Source organism: Equus przewalskii, chromosome 3 (genome assembly GCF_037783145.1).
Source record: "Equus przewalskii isolate Varuska chromosome 3, EquPr2, whole genome shotgun sequence".
NCBI classification, from domain to species: Eukaryota; Metazoa; Chordata; class Mammalia; order Perissodactyla; family Equidae; genus Equus; species Equus przewalskii.
The window spans coordinates 94,999,893-95,023,339 of record NC_091833.1 but is presented as its reverse complement, the minus strand read 5'-3'; the positions used below and the strand labels follow the sequence as shown (position 1 = coordinate 95,023,339).

At 36.9% G+C, this 23,447-nt stretch overlaps 1 protein-coding gene and 1 long non-coding RNA gene across 16 annotated transcripts in view; one reads left to right on the top strand and one right to left on the bottom strand.

Moving 5' to 3' along the window:
- The window catches only part of PCDH7 (protocadherin 7), a 399,930-nt gene that overhangs the window by 12,221 nt on the left and 364,262 nt on the right, over nt 1-23,447 (top strand). The gene's annotated exons all lie outside the window — the stretch shown is intronic.
- On the bottom strand, nt 14,926-21,874 carry LOC139082329 (uncharacterized). The gene is made up of 3 exons (XR_011538228.1): nt 21,746-21,874; nt 18,080-18,111; nt 14,926-15,060 (listed from the first exon to the last, which is right to left on the bottom strand). It is a non-coding gene; the product is annotated as an uncharacterized lncRNA (long non-coding RNA).

Genomic DNA, 23,447 nt, shown 5'->3' with positions numbered 1-23,447 from the left:
TCTGGTAACAAATCATCAATGGAACTACAAATTATAGAGGGGAAGAAGTCCAGAATTTTGGGATAATCTAATGTGTAACCGCAGAGAGGGAATATTTATGAAGACTTTCACAAAGAAGAACATTCTAAGGCAGCGTTTTGCAAACTTAGGTTGCAACACACTATTGGGATATGAATCAGTTTGTGAGTCTTCACCACAATTAGAAAGATATGAAATAAAGCAGAAACATTCCGAGTTCATCACTCATATAGTAAGAGTAAATATTGTCTTGTGCAATCCAAGTTTCAGTTGTGTTTGTGTGCATGTGTGTGTTCCTGTTCATGGTTACTATGTAAAAAATTTGTGACTGGAAGCAGTTGAAAAGGGTTGAGAACCACCACTTCAGACTGTTAGAGTGGCAAACTATCGCTGTTTATGATGATGATTAGAAAAATGTAATAAATCAAAACAAAAAACTTACCAACACTCCCAAGGATTTTAGTGTACTGTTAAGCTGAATCAGAATGATGGACAGCATGCTATTACAGCAGCATTTATCAACAGCAACAAGCTTTTGAGAAGCCTATTATCATTCCCTTGCCTTTTTTTTCCAGTCTTTGAACATGTCGCCATTGGTGTCTATCCCTACACAGACTTCCCTTCTGCCCCACCCTTCTCCTCCCAACTGTTATTCCACCTCAGGTCTCCTGACCAATCTCTTTTTTGGTTACTGGAATTTACCATTTAGGGAGGTGCCTGTGGACAGATGGAGACAGACGCAGAACAAATTACCCATTGTCCCATATATTTTAATGTTTGGAGGTTTTGTTTTATACAAGGCAATAATTCAGTCTCCATTACAAAATCTAAAGAGGAATATGAGAATGCTAGTGATAGATAAAGTTTAGGTAAAGTTTCTGTCTTTTAACACATCTAATGTCAGCACTGGCCCTGGGTATACAAAAAATAATAAGATAAAGTCTTTGTTCTCATGAAATTAATATATTACAAGAAAGATTATAGAGCAGAACAATGATAGATTATATTTGCATCATGCTTCTTAAGCTTCAAAGTGTTGAATGCATGTTTTCTCATTGGTTCCTTAGAGTAATCTGTGAGGAAAAGTGTCATTATTATTTCTGAGGTGAGGAAACCGAAGTAATGAGCAGCCTTTTTCATGCCTCTGATGGAACTGACTTAAGAACTTTAAAAAGTCTATGGAGAAATATCCTGTCAGAATTCAAGCATATCGAAAGAATTAGGGGGAAGTTGTGAAATTTATGCTTTTGAATATAGTATATTTTCAGACTTATCTGGGGAAAATCTTCCCAAAAGAATTCCTTAGAACGGGCCCAGTATTTCAAACATTTTCCAGTCACAAACTGCACTTCATACTACCAAAAAAAATAGTGCTGTGAGTATAATTTAGAGATCTAATTAATTAACCTGATTTGTAAACAGCAACTCTATATGTGATTTAAAACAAAAAGAACCTGTCAAGAATTACGTTAACTCACTTTAACCCTAACTTTATTCTTGAGGTCATCTCTAGAAAAACTATCAAGTTCCTTAGGAAGTGATTCCAGTTTGAAATATCTCTCTGAGAATAATTTTCTGTCTGTAACTTTTCTTCAATATGTGTGATTTTTTTAATCCATTCATTTTATAAAGAATTTATTGATTTGCTGTATCTTTAATAAATGGTACAAGGCTTTGGGGTGTAATTAAAACGATGGCTAGAACAAGGCCCTTATATTCATAGATAGGAAAAATCATATAAATAAGGCAAAGGATATGTGAAACTCAGAGGGACTGCCCCCAAATTTGTCTTGTCCATCATAGTATTCCCAGTGCCTATTAGAGTGCCCAGCATATAAGAGACGCTTATAAATATTTGTTGAATAAACAAACAAAGGGCCTGTGCCCTGGTGGTAGGTAGCCTGAAGTTCCATCCACATTGGATCACTGAACTATGGTGTGGCCACTTTTATATCAGACTCTGAGAGCATGCTAATTGTGATTTTCTTTCCCTGCTGGGAGGATGTCTCCATGATAAAAGACTACCTACTGTGTTGGCTCCAGTCCCTGTCTTCTCTGTGTGGTGTATGACTCTTGTTTCAGTAGCAAATGAGCAATTCTCTGATTTCCTCTCCTTTCTTCTCCTTGGTGGTATTGTAAACACCAAACCCTTAAAAAAAGATTAAACTAAAGGAAATATTTAAGGCAAGTAAGGGAGGTATTGGTCGCACCGTAGACTTGTGATATATTGTGAGGGGGTATGAAAAAGACCGTGCAAACATATGGGTTTTCAGTACTTTTCTGGAGATCCTTATCTGTGGGAAAAATAGATACATGTATGCCCAAACACATGCATGAGCCTCTGTATGTGTTAATTTATATATTCTTGAGGATATTATTCATTCACTGTGCAACCCATGCTCACTGGTAGGGGATATGTTTCCATTTTCATTCTGACTGCCCATGGTGAGCAGTCATTTTTAAAGGTGAGAGCTTGCTTCGTCTATCTGTAAAGAGAAACATGTACTTGGTTTACGAAGGAAAGAGGTCCAGAGAGGGAATATGTCCTTACTTTGGAATGGTGGACAGTGCGGTGGGAGCTGAAAAATGGCTTGAAACTCAGAAGCATTCCTGAGGACGCTGAATGTTCCAAGAAGCATCTCTTTTAAATTGCAAATAACCTCTGAAGGAGTTCACTTCAGTCTTTGGCACACCTTGGTATAATTGCTTTAAGCAGATAACTAGGCCAGCACCTCACAAAGATCCATAGACCTGAAGAAGTGGGGATTTTGACTAGGGCCTTGAGGAAGGATGAGCAGCCTTCAGGAGCTTGGAAAACTGAGAACTCTGTTAAGGCACCAAGTGTCTTGAACCCCAGCTAGGAGTGGGGAGGTAGGGTGAGATTATATCAGAAAAGGATATTCAGGCCTGACAAAGGCACATGTTTGTGACTTTGAACTTTGGTCCAGGGCCCTGGTGACCATAAGGATGCAACTAAATGTCATGGCTTAATATGATCGATTGCAAGATTAATGTCAAAAAGTAGTGAACATCCACTTCCTCCCACTTGGACCAGGTGTTTTGTTTTGGTTTGGTTTTGATTTTCAGTCTAGAATATCAGGTCCAAGTGCTCTGTTTCCATTCATTTTCTGTTCCCATACTTTTGGGAGAAAGAGAGAACAAAGGAGTAAAAAAGAAGGAAGAGCATACAATCACTGCATGGCAATGTACTCCCCTTCTCCCTACTATTATTAGACTACTGTAATCAAGATAGTCACCACGTTATTGTCATGTCATTGTTTCTTATCCTAGTTTATTTCAATTCTCAGAAATGGAGTGTTAAGAGGTCTGTACTAAAGCCCAGAAACTTGAATTTTTAACACTTCTCCTCCTTTTCAATTCTGATTGCAGAGGGTAGATCAGGCTACAGAAATTTTAGGTTAGAGCCCCTGAAATGCCTAACTTCTGTTTACTGGTTCGTTTCTCTAAGGTCTCTGGCAAAATAGAAAATGAACTGAATAAAGCAATCTGAAAATCTACCTTCTGGCTCTGTCACTGACTGGCCAGTGTGACCTGTGTAAGTCCTTTCAAGTCCTGAAGCCTCTGGAAACTTGAAACTCATCTTCTGTCATTTTACATAATAACCCCTGCTCTGATTACATGACAGAATTTATGGAGTCACATAAAACATTTGGGACTTTGTAAAGCACTACCGCAACTTAAGATCATATTTCTAGTTATCTATGAATTTCTCTAAACCCTTGTTAAGGTGCGTTTACAGTTTTGGGGTGTTTTCATTATCTATTATGTTAGAAAGTTTTTTGTTTTTTTTTTTAAATTGTCCTAACCACTTGTTTGAAGCCTCTGACAATCTCTTATCCTGGTTGATTTCTTCAAAGTCACGCTGATCCTCAATCAAGGTGCAAATGAGTGTGTGTGCCCCCACGTGTGCCAGTAGGCACTGGATATTGGCAGACAAACTTTCAGTGCCTTTCATCAGTGGTGAGGAAGGAGGAGAAAGAGCTGATGCTGTAAAGCAAGTAGTTTAAGAAAGGCTATGACAGTTTGATATTATCCGTTTTGACACTTTTTTTAAACTCCATCACTTTTTAACAGTCATTTCTTCTTTCGTGCAGTCTTTCCTGGGAGTCTTTCTTTCAGTCTTCATGCCAAGCCTCTAACATTAACAGCTATCAGTTATTTAGCTTTTGTTTTGTGCTAGTCATTCTGCCAAGGGTCCGCTACATTATATTATTTACTTCTCCTAACAACTCCAGGAGGCAGGTACTATTATTATCTCTGTGTAACATATGTAACTGGGGAAAAGCAAAACAGAACCTTTCCTATGTCCCCTCTTAGTACAGCAAGGGGCCTTAAGCTACTTGCAGACAACTCCCCTCTAACATACTTCTCTCTCCAAATCTCAGAATTTTTACCAGCATAGTATGACAAAAGCATAGATTTTAATTTTCATATTTAGGCTTCTGAATGCATTTTGTTCTAGTCCCTAATACCTGCTTGTATATTCTTAGCAGGTTTAGAAGAGAGAGCCTATATCAGCTTGCTAGGGCTTCCAGAACAAAATACCATAGATTGTGTGGCTTAAGCAAAAGAAGTTTATGTTTTCACAGCTCTGGAGGCTGGAAGGCCCCGATCAAGGTGCCAACAAATTTGATTTCTGATGTGATGATATTAATATTTAGTCTTAAATTTATAGTATATTTTCAGCATTTTCCAAATGAAAAGCAGTAGGAGTTAAGTGGGGCGGGAGTCTGTTGAAACAGTAATAATGTAGGTTAATAATCCCTCTTTTCAGAGGACAGTCTCAGTGGATTTTCATGCACAGTGGCATAATTGGTCTGACAAAGATCCAGTGGGTCTGATTTCTCATGGCATATGGAAGCTGCCAAGCACTTGTAACTGAGGCTGGTTCCACACTCTGATTGACTCTTCATCAACTGTGATTATGTATGCATGCAATACACTTTGCATCATGACAGAAATCCATGGACAGACCGAGGATTTTTTTCCACAGTACCTTTTTATTTTCTTACTAAAATTAAAAATTCATGTGATAAAATACATAATGAGTAGCCTGGGAACTCTGTATGTGTCCAATGGGAAGTATGAAGTGATGATTTTGTTAGGGTGATACAGGATCAACTCATCAACGTCGGGAAGAGGAAGGCCTTCCCTTCTGTCCTTGGGTCAGAATTTCTAGGCAACCAAGCATAACAGCTGAATAGACTTTTCCTGAGAAGTACCTTCCTATGCTTCTAAAGCTAATTTTACATTTGACCCCCTGTATTAAAAATGGCAAGTTAATCAGTTCTTTTGTTCAGGGAAGTGGCAGTAATTATGGCACAAATTTAAAGGCTTTTTTTTATTGCATCGAAATCTGCATTTCAGTGTATTTAACTGTTGAACATGAGAATCAGTTTTAGAGACAGAGATGGCATTTCTGTAGGGCATTAGGAACAAAAGATGGTAATGCCTATTTTTTCCAAAGCAACGCACATGCTATTAGGTCAAGAATGTTAAAATTTACTGTGTTACTAAAACTTCTTGCCTTCTTCTTTAATGTTTACCTCTAAAAAGAAATTAGTCTGCATGTATGCATATATGATATATATGCATATATCTTTATACATGCACAATACACACAGAGAGGTAATACAGCTAACAGTTCAGAGAGCAAATACTTAGTGAGTGACCGTTTTATGCCAATGATGTGATTACATGCAAGGCACTGTTCTAGGCACAGGAGAAACAGCAATAACAGAAATGAACAAAAATCTCTTCCCCTATGGAATTTCAACTTTGGTGGAATAATACATAAATAATAATAGCCAAACTTACATTGAACGCTATATTCTAGGCATTAGTCAACATATTTTACATATATTAACTCAATAAATAGGTACCACAACCCTGTGAAGTATAATTATCTTCATTCTGTGGATGAAGAAAGTGATGCACGGTGGAGCTGAGTAACTTGCTCATGGTCATACAATTTGTAAAGTGAAGCAGCTGAGATTCCAGTGTAGACAGTCTGGCGTCAGAGGTCACACTCTCAACCACTCTATGTATGTGAAGTGGAGGGAACATGTCTGTTTTATAGCCTACTATTTCTATGAGAATGAAGTTAGATTCACCTGCTTCTCTCAAAGGCTTCAGAGATATTTCAACCTTCCTATTTTAATACCTTTTACTATGTTCTTGAAATTAGGTCACTCACTCCAATTTTTTTTGATAGCACCACCTTAAACCTTAATCAAAGTGCAAATCAAAAGAAGAGAACGTGGATGACAGTAGTAGACGAGTATCCCTTCGTCGTCTTCTCTCTACCCATTCTGTGCTTTGGGGAACACCTCATAAATATATCTTTTCCTTTTTTTGGTAATTTTATTTTAATATTCTTCTTTTCTTTCAGTATTCACATAATCTGGTATGCATGTTATTAATACAACTAGGAAAAAACCTTTATTTTGTGTGGATTGCCATTTGATTTGGGACAGGAAATGCCTTTTTATACAAAATAAAATTTTAACTAGAAGATTTTTAAAACGTACACTTTGTGACTAGATATGTTTTTCTCTTGAGTTTTTTTTTCCCCTAAGCATTCACAACATTTGAAAGAAAGCAAAGTGAAAGGGAATTCCTTACAAAAGATTTTCCATGATTTATTCCGGTCTTCCTTAAGTTGGGTGCTCATTATTAAACATTCAATTAAAATACGACCTATGTCATTTCACAATTTTTCTCTTAAAATATATTATCATTCTGTTTCTTTATTTAAACTTTTAATATATTTCTTTATGACACACATTTTAAATCACCTAAAGTGCAAATGGGGACCGTCAAAACCCGTCTGAAGTAGATTCTTTATGAAAATAATGATGTACTAATTTTTTGCTATGGTAGGATTTTCTTAATGTGTTGATGACACTTTTCATTATAAGATGTTTATTCAACTGAAGCAATGTCCCAAAATATGTATCTTTGTAATATAACTCTGGGTTCTGTTGTATAAAATCTCTGTATATTTGTGATCTGAGTTGATCTTTGTATTTTGGGAGTGATTTAAAATTTTTAAGCCTCAAAACCAGCGAACCAAATTTTTGAGCCTATTACTTCCACAGTCCACTTAAGAATTTGTAGAATTTTGTTTCCTTAACAATAGGTGTTAAAAATATTGCCAGCATTGCAATTATTTCCTGTTAATGGAGAGAAAGTATGATAAAGTGATAAAGAACCCAACCAGTCTCCTCCAGGCCTCCCTTGAATTCTTACAGAGCTAACACAGCACCTCTTTACTTTTCTCTTAAAAGTTGAACTCCTCTTTGGAGACAACTGACTTAAAAATCAAACTACTCTGGAAATTAGTCAGTGTTTTAATTGGCCTACTAAGTATGGGCATCATAAATACATTCTAAAATTTCTAGGTCAGTAGACTATAAGCAAAGTAGGGGATGGAACAATTTAGTTTAAGTTGAAAAGCTGTTCAAGTTTAGCATCTGAAAATGGACAAATAGCTATGAATCTATAAACTTTGGTATTTGTTGGTACATTTTCAGGAAGGGAAAAAAGAGTACAAAAGATAAAGAATGCAGTGTGTTTTGCATAACCACACTGTAAAAATCTGGTGAAATCAGTGAGTCAGTCTATGTATCTTATTATCACTCTAGCAAAATGTTTCCTGGATACACCCCGCAAGTTTTTCTGTATCTACTTATGCAAGTAGGAATTGTTTTCAGTCCCGGGTAATAAATAGTATGAATACCTGCTTTACACAGTAAACAAGTAATAAAAATGCATGTTTATGTAGTCTTGAGAATTCATGGCTATTAGTTTTGAACTTTTTGATTGTCCTTTGTGAAACAAAAACAGTCGTTGCTAGAGCGCTAGGCAGGGACTCCTAATGGCAAATTAGCATTTATAATCACGGAACTGCTCTATTTAGCCTGAGAAAAGGTTTAATGAAGAACTTAGTCTTACTGAATGCTTATGCTTTCCAATATTATCTGTAATACTGTTTGTTAATCATTAGATGAGTTACATCCTTGAAGGACTTAAAGTGCCTCATGTCTCCACCATGTCACGTTACAGTTGGTAAGATAGCGCATGCACATTGTGAAGGAAGCGTGGACATTGCTTACAAAAAAATTAATCCGTATGTAGTGCTTCTGTAATCTACACATATATATGTCTGTATGTATTTCTCTACTCTACATCAGAAATGTTCAGTTCTGCATTTCAGCCTACAGAGATGCCATGCAAAGAAACTGAAAGTTATTTGTGTGAAGCCTAAACAAAGGAAATCTTGCACTATTCCCAGGCTTAATTATTGTGTCATGTATACTTGTGCAATTTATCTTGTGTTCAGAGCTGACCTATGTGTTGCTTTCTTGATCTTTAGTAAAGACTAAAAGCGTGCTGCCACTTGAGCGGTGAATTTTGTTTGGATTTTCTTTAGTATCCCCAAAGAAATTATTCATCACATTCTGCTTCATATAAAAAGACGTTGACATGCAGAGAGATCCTCACGTCTTTAAAAAGCATGACTTACCATATAATATGCCTCCGCATTAGTGGGTTCAATCCTGGCTGAGAGGCAGATGCCAATTTTATAAGATTTATTTTGGTCTTGATCTCTGATGCTGAGCAGATCACTCATCTTTTCTTCATCTCATTTTTCTGATGTATTCAAAACTCCATGGGAAAAGTAAGAAACTGTAAAAATCAAACGGTGAAACATTGAATGTTGATGAACGTAATTTCTATTACATGTTATAGTAAACAAACTCTCTTTGGGGAAGATGGAGGAAAATTAAGTAAAAATGAAGTAATGATGTCAAAGCTGAAGCTACCTATTTGTCTGGAAGAACTAATTTAAAAAAAAAAGAATATTTTTTTGCCAAAAATAGCAGCATTATGTTGTCCTTTTATCCCTACCACTCATCCGTGGAGGAGAATTGAAGACATATTATTGTGTTGCTCTGAGTAAAAGCATAAATTTCTTATTGAAGAAAAAAATATGCTTCAGAACTAGAGAGGAAAGTCTCAGTTTACAAAAGGAAAAAAATGAAGGATTTTGCTCAGGGGTCCAAAAAATGTTTGACTTATTTCTTTTTTATCATTTAAGATGGTTTCTTGCTGGGCCTCTTTATTGAATAATTGAAAAAAAAGTGGGTGGGGGAGGGACTTTTTCATCAAAGGCAAAAGATAGTAAAAAATAAAAGTACTAAGGGAATATAGAGAGGAAGTTGTATCTTTCTGTACTTTCATGAGTGCCTACATTTCCCCCCTAAACTTACAGTTGAAAAGCTCTGAAAAACATATCAAGCCCTGAGGAAAATGCTAGAGAATAAAACAAAGTCCTGTGCTCCTTCAGCTTCTCCTCTCTCTCTCTCTTTCTCTCTCTCTCTCTCTCTCTCATACACACACGCGCACACACATGAGCACACATATCCTCATAAGCTAAAATTACTTTAAGGCTTAAAACAGTCATACATTCATCTTTGCAAGCTGAAAAAATAAACCAGTTTAGTGAGCATTGAAATGTGTGTGGGGGGGGCATACTGGCATATTTGAAAGCTGCGTTCAGAAAAATTAATATTAACCGTCTCACTAGACTTCAAGTTGTGGAAGAAGATTGCTAGAATAATGACTTTAGCAAAGTAGACATTCTGCACTTGGCAATCTTCCTAAAAGACATCGCATTGTAGGCATCCTCGCTTCCCCTTGATCCTTCAGCATCCTCTCCGGTAGAGTCAGTTTATGATAGTCGGATGTGTTGCTCATTTCTTCCCCTAGTAGCATCCTGTAAAGCTTTACACTTGCTCTATTTTTCCCGCCAGGAGGCTGAGTTTTCTCACTATCCCAGAGGAAATCAGATGTCAGTAAGTACCAACCAGCTAAGTGATAGGAATATTTTAAACACTGAATGTTTTTGAAATTTTCAGGATCCCAGCTGCATTGAAAAAGCTGTAAGGGACAAACAAATTTGAGACTTTCTCTTTTATCAGCAACTTTCCAATATTCCTTGATAAAATATCTAAAAATTAATGAAAGCAAAGGTGGAACTCGAAGTTTGCCTAAGATGTGTCCCCAGCAACTTATATGATTCTAAATAAGGAAGGAGCTTAAATAAGACTACCGGAGGTCACATGTCCAAATGAGCATTGTACATTCCTTCTATTGAACCCCCAATTATTGGTGTCCCGTTGCACTAGGAATATAAAGCAGGAGCTCACAGTCTTGTGGAGATGATAGACTTGTAAAGGAATAATTATGATATAGTATATAAGGGTTATAATGGGAGCTATAGGTACCCTGGGGAGGACTTACCGATTCCTAGGAAGGTTGACAATTGACAATTACCTCCCAAAAAAGTTATAATGTAGCTTTAATTTCTTTCTCCTGCGTCAGTCCTGTGTCAGTCTTGCAACCTTGGCCATAGGGCATTGTCTGTTCTCATTGGAGCTAAGTTGGAATGTTTCTCTGCACCCCAACGTTTCAACAAGTTTCTGCTATTTATGGATTTCTAATGGATTTCTTCTTTGTTTGTTAAGATTCATACTGGTTAATGAGCCATACAGTTAATCTCACTGCTTTTTAGTTGTTCTGTGATTTTGACCAAAAACTGAACTCATTCACTGTTAACTGTTCACTCTGAATTCTTCACACTTGGCTCGGAATGACTTTTAGTAATTTTCTGATGTCAAACCACCTTCAATTGGGAACTATTACTATCAGTGAAGAGATTGAAAGAAAAGGGACACATGCTGTGAAGCGATTTCCAGAAGAGGAGTTATCAAGATGCTTTTAATCGTGGCGACATCACTGGAATGTTTACATCCTCTCGAGGCAACCTTTTTGAAAAATACAACAATTCATCTGAGTCATAAGTTATATTTTCCTAAAAATATTAGTCATATAACCTTGTATTTTTACATCTTGTATTTATTTTATGCATTGATTATCAAAAGTGTTATAGCCCTAGGAAATGTCAAGAAAAATCATAATGAGTTTTTTTGCAATTTCTAATTATTTTTAGGTGCTTATTGTTTCTCCTGGTGCTCTCCTTTTCACCCTAGTGCCTATCACGTGTTCTGTTAACACTGGTACTTGTTAACAATTGGCTTTCAGATAATCCTGCTTAAGTGACTGGTTGATGACAGCTTTTAAGATATTGCCTCTCCAAGTTATACATCTATTCATGGAGGATTGTGGAAGAACAAAAAGCCCTGATGTGAGGCTTTCTAATAAAGGGACTCCTAGGAGACATTATCCAGGGTACAGAGGAAAACGTTTGGAGACACAGCAATCCTGGTAGAATTTTTTTCTTTCATTCTTGGTCCCTTGATCTCTTAAAGGTATCACTTCACAGTAGACCTCTGGTTTTGTGTCCAGTTGGCAGTAAGGTATTCCTTTTGTAGTGGTATAGCCTCTTAGGGCCCAAACTCAGGTCGTTTGATATATATATGTAATAATATATGAAATAATGAAATAATAGTATATAGTATATAGTTGTTTCCTCTAAAGAGATAATATTCTTTTTTAAATCTAGGATAAATTTTGATCTGGAAGCCATTCACCCCAGGAGATAACAGAGACTGATAACCCTAACCTAGATGATAATAAAAAATCCAAAGTTATATTTCTATCATTTCTGAAAAGTACTAAAAAGAAGCAGCAGGCAGAAGGGCCACATTTTAAAAATGTCCTTGTCTAGCCTCATGCTGAAAGACCCTTCAAGGAGGTTACTTGTTGGAAGAACAATCAGATTGATTTTCTGGGTATTGGCTTCAGGTGTAAGGCCTGCAACATGAAGGGAGGGGTAGATATTCTGGGATGGGCACCACAGTGCAGCTAGCCTTGGTTGCAATCCTCGCCTTAATATTTTGGCATCTCTCTTTTCTAGTGTTTTATGCTGCCAACTTTTCCAGTCTCCTGAGGCCTTATTTTCAGTAACTATTCCTGAAATCTACCCAATTTTCTTTCTACAAAACCTTGCAGAATCTCTGTATAATTCTCTCAGGCACTGGTTTGAGCTAACACATCAACTGGGATACTCAGTTAAAAGTACATTTTTGCTGGTGAATATTAGTGGTTTAATATATTATTGTTACTAGCAAATATTTGTAGGAATTAGAAATTGCCTTGATGCCAAAACATTCCAGCTAACAATGGTTATTTTTCGACTATCTAAATGTGGCTGATCAAAGAGAAGAATTTTTTTTCTTTTCCTTTCTTCCTTTCCTCCTTCCTTCATTCTTTTTTTCCTGCTCCTTTTCTTTCCATTTCAAGTTTTTAATTGGGTGGAGTCTAATAAGCCGTAAATCAATGTTTGTTGCAGTGGGCTTTGAAGATTTAGTTGTCCAGGTCATTTTTATCACTGGGGCATTTATACCAGTGGTCTCATGGTGAATTCTTTCATGACTCAGAATGGAGCAGTATAATTAATCATTCGAACAAGATATATGATGTGCCTTAAAACTTTAAGTATTTCAATGCATTTTTGAGTTATTCTCCATTATGGTAATTTATATTATGATTTTTAAAGAGGTGTTGGCTAAAACCATCTGTGTAATGATAAATCATTTTAGTATGCTTTATATAGTTAACGTTGACCTGCATCTAAGAAAATGGAGGCATTGTGCTACTATACAACCAGGCTACTTTGATTTATGCCCTATGGGATGTTGGCTAATGCATCTAACCAGAATTTTCCAGGTGTCTTCCAGGCTTTACTTTACTCTTGCATTAGTTTTCTATCGCCCTTGTAACAAATTATCATGAATGTGGTGGTTTAAATAGCAAATATTTATTGCTTATTGCTCTGATGGTCAGAAGTCCGAAATGGGTCTTACTAGGCTATAATCAATGTATTCATAGGACTGTGTTTCTTTGTGGAGAGTCGAGGGAAGAAACTGTTTTCTTGCCTTTTCCAGCTTCCAGAGGCTGCTTGACTTCTTTGGCTCTTGACCTTCTTCCATTTTCAAAGCCAGCAATGGCTGGTAGAGTCTCTTTCATATCATTCTGACTCTCCCTCGTTTGCCTCACTCATTCAGGGACACTTTGATTACATTGGACCCACTGGGATAATCTAGGAAAATCTCCTTATTTTAAGGTCAGTTGATTATAAACTTTAATTCCATCTGCAATTTTAATTCCTCTTTGCCATGCAAGGTAACATATTTACAAATTCCCAGGATTAGGATGTGGATATCTCTGGGGGGTCATTATTTCTGCTCACTGAAGGTCTGATAGGCAAACATTCCAAAAATTTGATAACCACAGCATATTATTTGGGCAGTCTGCACTGCGACTTTTTTTCCTGTGCAATCTCAACATTTTATTTTATCACCAAATATTTTACTACTTTTACTGTATCTTACTTTTCCCTCAAAACAATCTATTTGTATTTGAAAAAATTTAAGGATAAAAAAAGCTAAAGTGATCATGTTTTTGGTAAGATGAAAGGTTTGCTTTCATATATGAGCCGTCAGATATTTTGAGATGTGACCAATAATGTGATTGCCAATTTAGTGATTTCATTCTTTGCTTTACTAGGAGCATAACACTGGAGCAACTTTTACAAACTATTTATGCAACTTATTAAGTGCCTATTATGTACAAATAGTATGTTGTTAGATAGGGTCTGACTGACCTGCTCCAACCAGAGACAATGAAAGGGTGAGACTAGCCTTGAGCTAGAGTAGATCTGATTCCTCTTTGGGTTTCAATACCCTAATCCATAACTTGGGAATAACAGTGTCTTCCCTGTACAGGTGTTGTGAGGGTTAAATGCAATCATGGATACTCAGATCTTGGGACATACAGGAAATCAAAAGAGGATAATGTCTTTGCTCCCTAGGACTTGGCCTGATGGTGATGTGACTGAAGGGACAACATGATGGTAGAGCCAGCTTGATGGCAATAAGATATAATTATATCTGGCACTGGTCATAATTCCTCTCTAACTGCCATATTTTAAGATTTTGTTATTGTAGGAGCCCACACTAACCATGATTGGACTAGTAGTTATCAATAGAGGAAAGGATATATTTTGAATTAGAAAAGACCATTTGTACTTTCCTCAGTTCACTCCCATATACATCTTCTTTGGAGATAGTAAATCCAAGATAGTGTCCCCTTCCAAAGGAAAAGAAAAAGAAATAAAAATAAAAATAAATGGTCACTCTGGAGAAAAGTTTGGTCTCACCAATTCCCATCAATCAATGATCACTGAGATCCTAATGGAGACTTTATTTGTTGCTTCTCTGATGTCCAAACTTCTCACAGCACACATGTGCTGACATCACTAGTTTTTTAAAGTCTCATAGCAGTTTGTGTCTCTGTCTGAATGAGCAAATTACAATACATTTGGGGTTTCTACTTCATCATGGCGACAGGCAGAGGGGAGGAAAGATAGAGGTAGTCTCTGCAACTCTGAAATGCATTAAGCATCTTTCTTGATTTCACATAAAATGATTAGATACATGAGCATGCTTGGAGTTAGTCTGTTTTTCTATTGTAATCCTGGTGGGCATTTTTGTAGAAGAGGTCCAGAATGCATTATCTTTGAAGAGGATTCTAACTGTCAATATAGGTCATCCTCCCTTCTTTGCAGGGGCTATGTTCCAAGACCTCCAGCGGATGCCTGAAACCATAGATAGTACCGAACACTATATATACTGTTTTTTCCTAGGCATACCTACCTATGACAAAGTTTAATTTATAAATCAGGTACAGTAAGAGATTAACAATGATAATTAATAATAAAACAGAAAAATTATGATAATATACTTTAGTAAATAATATACTTTAGTAAAAAATTGGGAATGTGGTCTCTCTCTCAAAATTTCTTATTATATTGTACTCACCCTTCTTCTTCTTGTGATGGTGTGAGATGATAAAATGCCTATGTGATGAGATGAAGGGAGGTGAATGATGTGGTCATTGTGATGTAGCATTAGGCCACTAGTGACCTTCTGATGGTATATCAGAAGGAGGATCATCTCCTTCTGGACCACGGCTGACCACAGGTAACTGAAACTGCAGAAAGTGAAACCACAGATAAGGGGGCACTACCGTACAACATGCCTGCAACATTATTCTTCTAAGAGGAAGAAAAGAGGTAATAGATGACTAACTGTTTCACTCACATTTAATATAATACCCAGAGAACTCCATTATGACTCTTCCACTTCATATGAAACTCAGTAACCCTGATGATGAAACACTGGCATTTAGGCAAATAGTAATATAAGGAAGTGCTGTTCAATAAATTGTTACAAGGCCAGTATGAAACGAGATCATGAATTGGATATAAAAAGTTCTGTACATATCATTGTTACTCTGTAGGAGTTTTATTAGTTCCTATATCCATGAGTTTCATTTTCTCATCTGTAAAAATATGTATTTTAATAACACCTATTTATAGAATTCTAGCACTCAAGGGAGATTAAATAGGTGAAAGTAATCTATAAATTGTAAGTTGCTTTACAAAGTTTATTTATATCTATTGGGTAGATGCTAGGGATGCTGCTAAACATCCCGCAGGGCACAGGGTAGCTCCTCACAACATAGAAATATGATGCCCAAAATGTCACTAATGCGAAAGCAGAGAGACCCTGACCTATTGTGAGTAATAGCCACTCTGTTCCACTCCTAGGCTAAAGACAACAGGGGAGAGAGAGAAGTTAATGGATTGAGAAAGGAAGAGCACATTTGGGGAGGGCTGCCCAAAATGGCCTGGTAGGCCAGGAATCAAGGAATAAATCCTCTGACCTCTTTCTTCTCCCTCTTTTTAGTCTGGGCCAGAAATTCCCATTGGCCAAACCCAGCCATAAGCCAGAGAGAAAGGGATTCTGTGAATTTAACCCCTCTTAGTCAACCTCCTGGGCATAGAACATGATCATGGTGGATAAGGGTGAGCGTGGACAGCACAGGTGTATGCTGCAGGGGGAGGTGAGAAATGGAAAGTAAATAACCCCAACCATGAATCACCGTCTCAGATTAGTATTCAACTCTGAGCCCATGAGGGAATGATTCTGTGGATAGGTTCATCTATATGCAGAGCGGAAAAGTCAACCATGGGTACAAATTTGAAGAGAAGGAAAAATCAGAAATACTCTGTAAATTAATTCTTCCCCAGAGATATTTTGTGTTTGATCACCATATTAAAGCGTAGTAAGCGTCTGCTTTTGTCTTTTTGTACTATATGCCTTTATCCATTTCAGTTCATTCATTAATTTACCAAGTAACTGAGAATGTGCTGCGTGCCAGGTACTGATCCAAGCAGAGAAGATACAAAAAATGGATATGAAATGATGCCCACTCTGGAAGCAGCTTTGGGTGTAGTAGGAGAGGCAGCCATATAAACAAACTACTACAACACTTGGAGCGTTTATGTATAAAGTAGTATAAGAGAAAGGGAGATAGTAACTGTTCCTAGGATGTAGCAAGCCCTGGCAGAGGAGGTGACCTTGACAGAGTCTTCAAGGACAAGTAGGTGCTTCCTGGACAGGGAAATGGAAACAGTTAGTGCAAGACCTAGAGGTGTCCTTTGTGATGGAGTGGAAACAATGGGTGATGAAATAAGGTAGAGTTTCTGTTTCCAAGGACTTTGTGTGTACTCTTAAGATATTGGAACTGTAACTTGAATGCAGTTGAGGATCATTGGTGATGCTAGTTCAAACTGACTTAATTAAAAAAATATTTCCAACTTCTATACCCTTGTGTGGTAAGAAGCATTCAGAATTTTGTCTTTAAATTTAAATCTTTTAAAATAATACCTTAAAATTGGTGGTGTACAGATTCAATTATTTCTGAGTGAGCTTAATTTAGTGAAGATTTTACTGAGGCATTTTGATGTTCAAAAGTGATAGCACTTAATAAATGTCCTTTGCTGGGCTATTCTGATTAAAGTGCTATAGGATCAAAGATCTCAGAATATTTTGAGAATAAGAGTCTTTCTTCTGTTTCTCAAAGATTAACCGTCCTTAAATCCTCACTTGAATACACTGGGAAATATTTTCTATATCATTATCTTTTTGAAAGTTGTGAAATAATCATAGTTGGGAACAGATTCAAGGAAAGTTTGTAAGCTATAAAATTGAAATTCAAGTTTTATATTATGTGGATGCCCCTAAGTTTAATGCTCTTTAAATATGAATACACATATTTTTCTTCGTCTCTATAAAATTTATTAATCACTGTGTCCCTATGAACTAAGCACTGTGCTTTGTATGTGCGTGCTAATGTTTTTGAATTGACATTGTAGACTTCATGATCAGCTAGACAATTAGATTTTGAAGGCGCTTCAGTTCAGTAATATCTTTATGTAGGGCTATATATTTTTTCACAGGATATTTACTTGTATATCTCCCATTTGCTGGAGCAAATATATGGGGAGTAAAATTAAAAGAAATATTATTGCCATGTAGTTTCCTTCCTACCCACTACCATTTTTAAAATACAGTTTTCTCCAATTTAAAATAGTAAGCCTGTGGCCAAAAGGGTTTTTGAGGGTAGAATATGGTTTGTTCTCTAATCAATATTAGAGATAAAATTGGAATAACATGATTGTCTTTGAAGAAAAAGAGTATATCTAGGTAGTTCCTCCTCTTCCACTCTTCCCAGCTGCCGCCTTTACCCTGTTTTTCATACTGATTGACTTTTTTGCCCATTGATTTTTCCAATGCATCTCCAAACCAAGGGGTTGATGACAAGAGTGAGGGGGTAACAGCAACTACCTGCTGTCTCTTCTATGTAGTTTTGAACCTGAACCTTGAAAGAAAATTTCATTACAATTGAGTAGTTAACCTCAATATTTCCACTTCTCAATATAATAAATGTTCAAAGCTATTGTTTAATCTGAATGAGAGGAATGTTAAAAATGCAAGTGAATATTAGAAGATGTGGATTCTTGTTTTGTTGACTTTTTGCAAACCTTCCTGAGTTGCTGTCTTTCAGTAAGGGTCAGAATCTTTGTGATTACTCATGGCTGCAGCAGTTGGAGAAGGAACTTCGACCAGATCCTTCCACAACCAGTCTCTTGTCTTCTTCTTACCTTTAGGTTTCTTGTTTTGGGGTGAAAAATACCTGGAAGTAAATGGGACAAATTACATGAATAAAGATTTTTGACCCCACATATGCTGTTGATATTTAAATAAATGGTAATTCATTCTCCAAGGGGTAAGTGAATGACATATTACTATAACCCAATTAAAAATATTAAGGCTTCAAAATGGGAACATTTGAACTTGAGGTCATGGATTTTGGGAAGTTCTGAAAGGAGTAAGAAATGTTTAGATTCCAGGAATCTTTGATTAAAATATGTTAGTGAAAGTGGAAAAGTTCTCAGCTGGCTGGTATGGGAGATAAAATACCATAAATGTCAGCATCATGCCTGGGCAAGTCTTTAAAGTCATTATAAACAGTAATGGGCGCTATAAAAGACAAGGTCAGAACATTTCTCTTAACTCTTCTGTACAAATTCTTTCTATTTCTGGTACATATCTCATTTCCCTTCAAGTATCTTTAACTGTAAAGAGAGAGATAACCTTTACAACTCTCTCTTTTATTGATAAGGAAACAGAATGAAAGTCCCTCAGTTTATATGCAATTGCTGTAATCTGTGAACAGCATATTTTTCTGAGTGGTAATATGGTTAAATTAGCAAGAATCATATAAGAAGTACATTTTCACATAAATCACAAATTTTGCGAAGTTGATGTATGAAGGTACATTGTAGGCAGACTTGAGACATTTCTTCAGGCTGATACTTAGTACAACGGGGACTGGAAGCAGCACACCATGCAAAATGATGTTCTGTGTACTGTGACTATTTGACACAGGATTCAGGCCAAGTTTGAGCTGAGCTCCCATGGCAATGACCTCTTTTAGGCTCTGTTAGAGGACAAATGGATTCTTCTATCATTCAACAAATATTTATTAAATACTTGCAGTCTTTTGGGCTCTGTTCCTGTTCTCATGTCCCTTCCATTCTACTTTGAAATGAAGACGTAAAAATTATTACCTACGTGATGAATTTAAAAAAATTGTGAAGTAACTTCTTCCAAGTCTTCCTCCCAAAGGAGTAATTAGCAGTGCTTTCTGATTTCATTGCACGCATAAATAAGGAATTGTATTGGAAAAGATAGATCATTATGTCTATAATTTGAAATAAAGTTTGACTTATATTTGACTACCCTGAAATTCACTGATAAAACCTTGATTTATCCAAAAGCGTTACTGATAATAGAAACCACCTAACATAACAACATTACGTGCTTCCGAAATACATTTTCGTAAGATCCATTGAATTTCTACACCTAGGCTTGTCAAATTGGAGTCAGGTTGGGCAGTTGGTGTTAACTTAAATTTAAATCTCCTCAAAGCAGTTAGGCCCTTCTTATTCACTCAAAGCCTTCAAGATTTGCTGCAAACGCTAGGTAGTTTTTTTTCTGGAAGGAGGAGGCAGTAGTAGCAGGGGTTGCTATTAGCCTCTACCGTGACTCATTAGAACATGTCCTGAAATAAGTTTAGTTCCGTATCAGGCAAGCAGCAGAACATTCCCAAGTCATTTATCAAATGAAAGGGAAGGAGTTTGTCATATTCAAGCAGCGCGGGTGATGTGAGCTGCTTTATTATTTTCCCTTTCTTCTGCAGAAAACATGATATATTGATTTACTTTAGATTGTTTGGGGTCCAAGGTGTTTTGTGCTTGCAAAAGTTAAGAATTAAAGGTCCTAAATTGTAAGGTGCTAATGGGAATGAAATTCACACCCAATGCAGGAGGCATTAGTTGGAAACAATAAGTCTTGTCAGGCTCAAGGTACTTTTATTGCTGTAAAAAATGAAGGTCACAAGATAATCCTATTCAGGGAAGTATGTAAGACATTTAAAGAGATTCATCATTTTTCATATGACATACAAATACCCTTTTAAAGGATTTTAGTATTTTATCTCCGACTTGATTTGGTATTTAAATATTTTAAGTCAGCGCTTTAGAAACCCATATGTATTTTTTTGACACTGTCTAACTGCATAGTTTAACAAATAGATGGGTGGTCAGGATTTTCTGATGAGTGTCCATAATTGTTGGGTGGTGTGAAGATGGCGTCAACAATTTTATTTATACTGAGGTTTAAGGAAATCCACGTTGATGGAGGATCTATCATATACCGAACGCTGCCAAGTGTGTTTAGACTGAGCAGGTCATGTCATTCTTATGGTGCTGTTGGATATTATTTTTATGCTTGTTTTCTCAGGTGAGGAAACTGAGGCTCAGGGTTTCATAACTTGCCCAAGATCGTATAGTTAATGAGTAGAGCTGGGCTAGAACATAGGGCTCTGTGATTCTCTCTGTTTAACATTAGTCACAGGCCTCACCTAGCGTTTCACAGAATTTGTTATCTTCTACGATATTAATGGAGGCATAAAGCTCAATTGTGCTTGATCTTAGAAATTTAAACAACCCAAGTGTTTAAAATTGCAGATGCATCTCTCTTTTTGAATAAATAAGGTTCTGAAAGCAATTTATGTATATACATATGTGTATATAGTAAAATATATTTTTAAAAATTTTATGACGAGTATTCCACAATTTGGGTCTCTCTATAATTGTTTCTGTCTAGAGTTTACACATGAAAGCCTGTTATAAATAAGTTTCTTGTTGGACCCTGAAATCTGCTTTCACTCTCTACACTCTTTCGTCTCTGCTGCTTCTAGAAAAAAGAGAGGCCTCTAGACCTGAACCCTCAAAACATCCTTGCCCTCCTAAGTTATTTTCTCAACAAATACTTACATAGCAACTAAGTAATGCCACGCGCTGTCCTAAGAGCTTTACACAGAGGGGACGGACGCATGGACTCCTCACAACAACCCTACGAGTCAGGAATTGTTACCGTCTGCCACCGAGCAGATGAGAAAACTGAGGCACGTAGAGTTAAGTAACTTGCTCAATGTCATACAGCTAGCAAGTGGTGAAAATGGAATTTGAATCTGTAGCATCTGATGCTAGAGACCTTGAGCTTACCCATTACGTTATGCAGACACTCCAGATTCTATTACGTCTTCTTACCTTTTATGTTTCTGTGTCTGGTTACAAATAATTGCTGAAGTTTATCAGTGTACGTCATGCCACCCTCTATAGTTCTCCCAAAATACTGCTTTAGTAATCATTCTCTAAATGTCTTATGTTTAATCTCTTTCTCCCCATTAGTTCCTTTCTCTCTACTTATAAATAAGATCTGATCTCTAACATTCTAAAAAGTACCAACTTCTTCATAGCCCTCCATTTGTAAGATGGAGTCTTTAACTCACTATATTCCTCTCTTCGTTTCCCTTTTGGCTGTCAGCTCACTAGTCTAGTCTATGCTCTGACCCCCTTCTACAACTGTCCTTGCTAAGTCACCTCTGACTGAGAGGTTCGGACCTTTCAGCTTTGCTGGCCCATGATTTTTTTAAAGCTCTACCCTCAGAGCTTACAATAACAGCTCTCACTGTATCCTGGGTGTCCCCCTACCTCTTTGAACATTACCCCATCTTTTTCATCCCTTAATGTTGTATCCTCAAAGCTTCTATTAAGGATTCCATTGCTTATTTTAATAGTCACCACCTGCCAGAAGAGCTGTTTTCAAATGACAATTGGTTTCTGTATTTCTGTGTCTCTCAAGTCTCAATGTAATATGTGCAAACTGAACTCATTATCTCTCTATTGCCAGTGCATCACCTCTGCTTCTCTTTTGGGCTTTGATCCACAGAGCATCCACCTTTCACGCTGCCTTCAGAGTTATCATTCCAAAAAAATGGATCTTGCCCTCTAGATCACCCAGGTTGCTCCTGTGTGTAAAACCTTCTGGGGCATCCTGTAGGATAAAGGGAAGACTGATTAGCAGAGGAAAAAGATTCTTAGCAAGTGAATTAATCCGTCTTTGATTCTTGATTAATTTCCCAAGTACTCTCTGCTCTAGCCACACTAAGCTGTTTGCTATTTGCCCACTGGAACTTTGCTTTTATCAGCTGGAGGCCTTTGTACACTCCTCTTCCTCTGTCTGAAATGTCCTTTGATCCTTCTCCATTCCTCAGAAACATACGTATATTTGATGACTCAGTGACTCAGCTTAAATGTCACTTCTTATGCAATGCTTTCCCTACCTCCCACGCTAAAATGAGTTGTTCTTCTTCTTTGGGCTTTATTCAACATATACTAATCACTTTGCATTGCAATTAACTTTTTATATGCCTATTCCCGCAATAATGTGACCTTCTCAGGAAAAAGGATTACGTCTAATTTATCATTGAATACTCAATGTCCCATACATAGTAGGCTCTCAATAAAAGCTTATAGAATGGTTTGAGTGATCAAATTAATGAATGCAAATAGCAAACTTTCATTTAATATGTATTTAACATGCTCCCTGCCAGGCAGTGCTCAAGGCATTGGGCTATGGCAACGAACAGCCTTGATAAAAGTCACTGTTGTCACATGGAGCTTACATTCTACCAGGGGGATGCAGATAAGTAATAAGATATAAATAAGCAAAGGAGAAAATTAGATAGTGGCAAAGTGCCATTAAAAAAATGCAGAAACAAGAGATGAGAAATGCCAGGAGGTAGTGAGGGCTGCAATTTTAAATATGACTATAAAGGAAGGCCTTAAAAAGAAGGTGCTGTTTGAGAAAGACTTAAAGTAGACGAGGGAGGAAACCATCGGGAATTGAAGATCTCTCTGGGCAGAGAGAACTTCAAGGGTAAGGCTAGAAAAATGCATAAGACAGATGAGGCATATTACCAGAGACCAGAATGGAGGAAAAGAAGGAGTAGTCGAGTGGGGGGAAGTGTTAGCAATAAGTTCAGAGAGGACCAGAGGTTAGATTGTAGAGGAGTTTTACTCTGAGTGACAGAGGAAGCCATTGGAAGACTGGCAGACAAGTGGAATACCGCATATAATTTAAAACATTTATCTTACGTGCCGTTATGAGCAGTTAGCAGTGGTAAATTTGTGATGTTGGCTTTGAAAATTGCATTGAAGGCTCTTGATAGTGCCATTATTTTCCCACACATATATATTTGAGGACAGCCAATATTCACAAAGATAAAAACCACATCTTCATCTGCAATAGTATGACAGTTGTGTGAGCACTAAAGAGCAGATAGGAAAAATGTATGTATCTGCATCAATGGACAGAAAGGAGGAAAAGCATGGCTGGGAGTGTATGACATCACACTGGGATGACTAAACAACTGTAGATTGGTTATTGCTCTTTTATATGTTTTAACTTGCAAAGAAGAGAATATTGATGTAGTTATTGATATAATTATTCTAATGCATTTCTTAGAAACTCTAGTACATTGAGATAGACAGATTTTTGTATCTGTGTTTCTTTCCTTTTGTTTTATTTCTTTGACAGAAGTTTTTGAGGTGATCATAT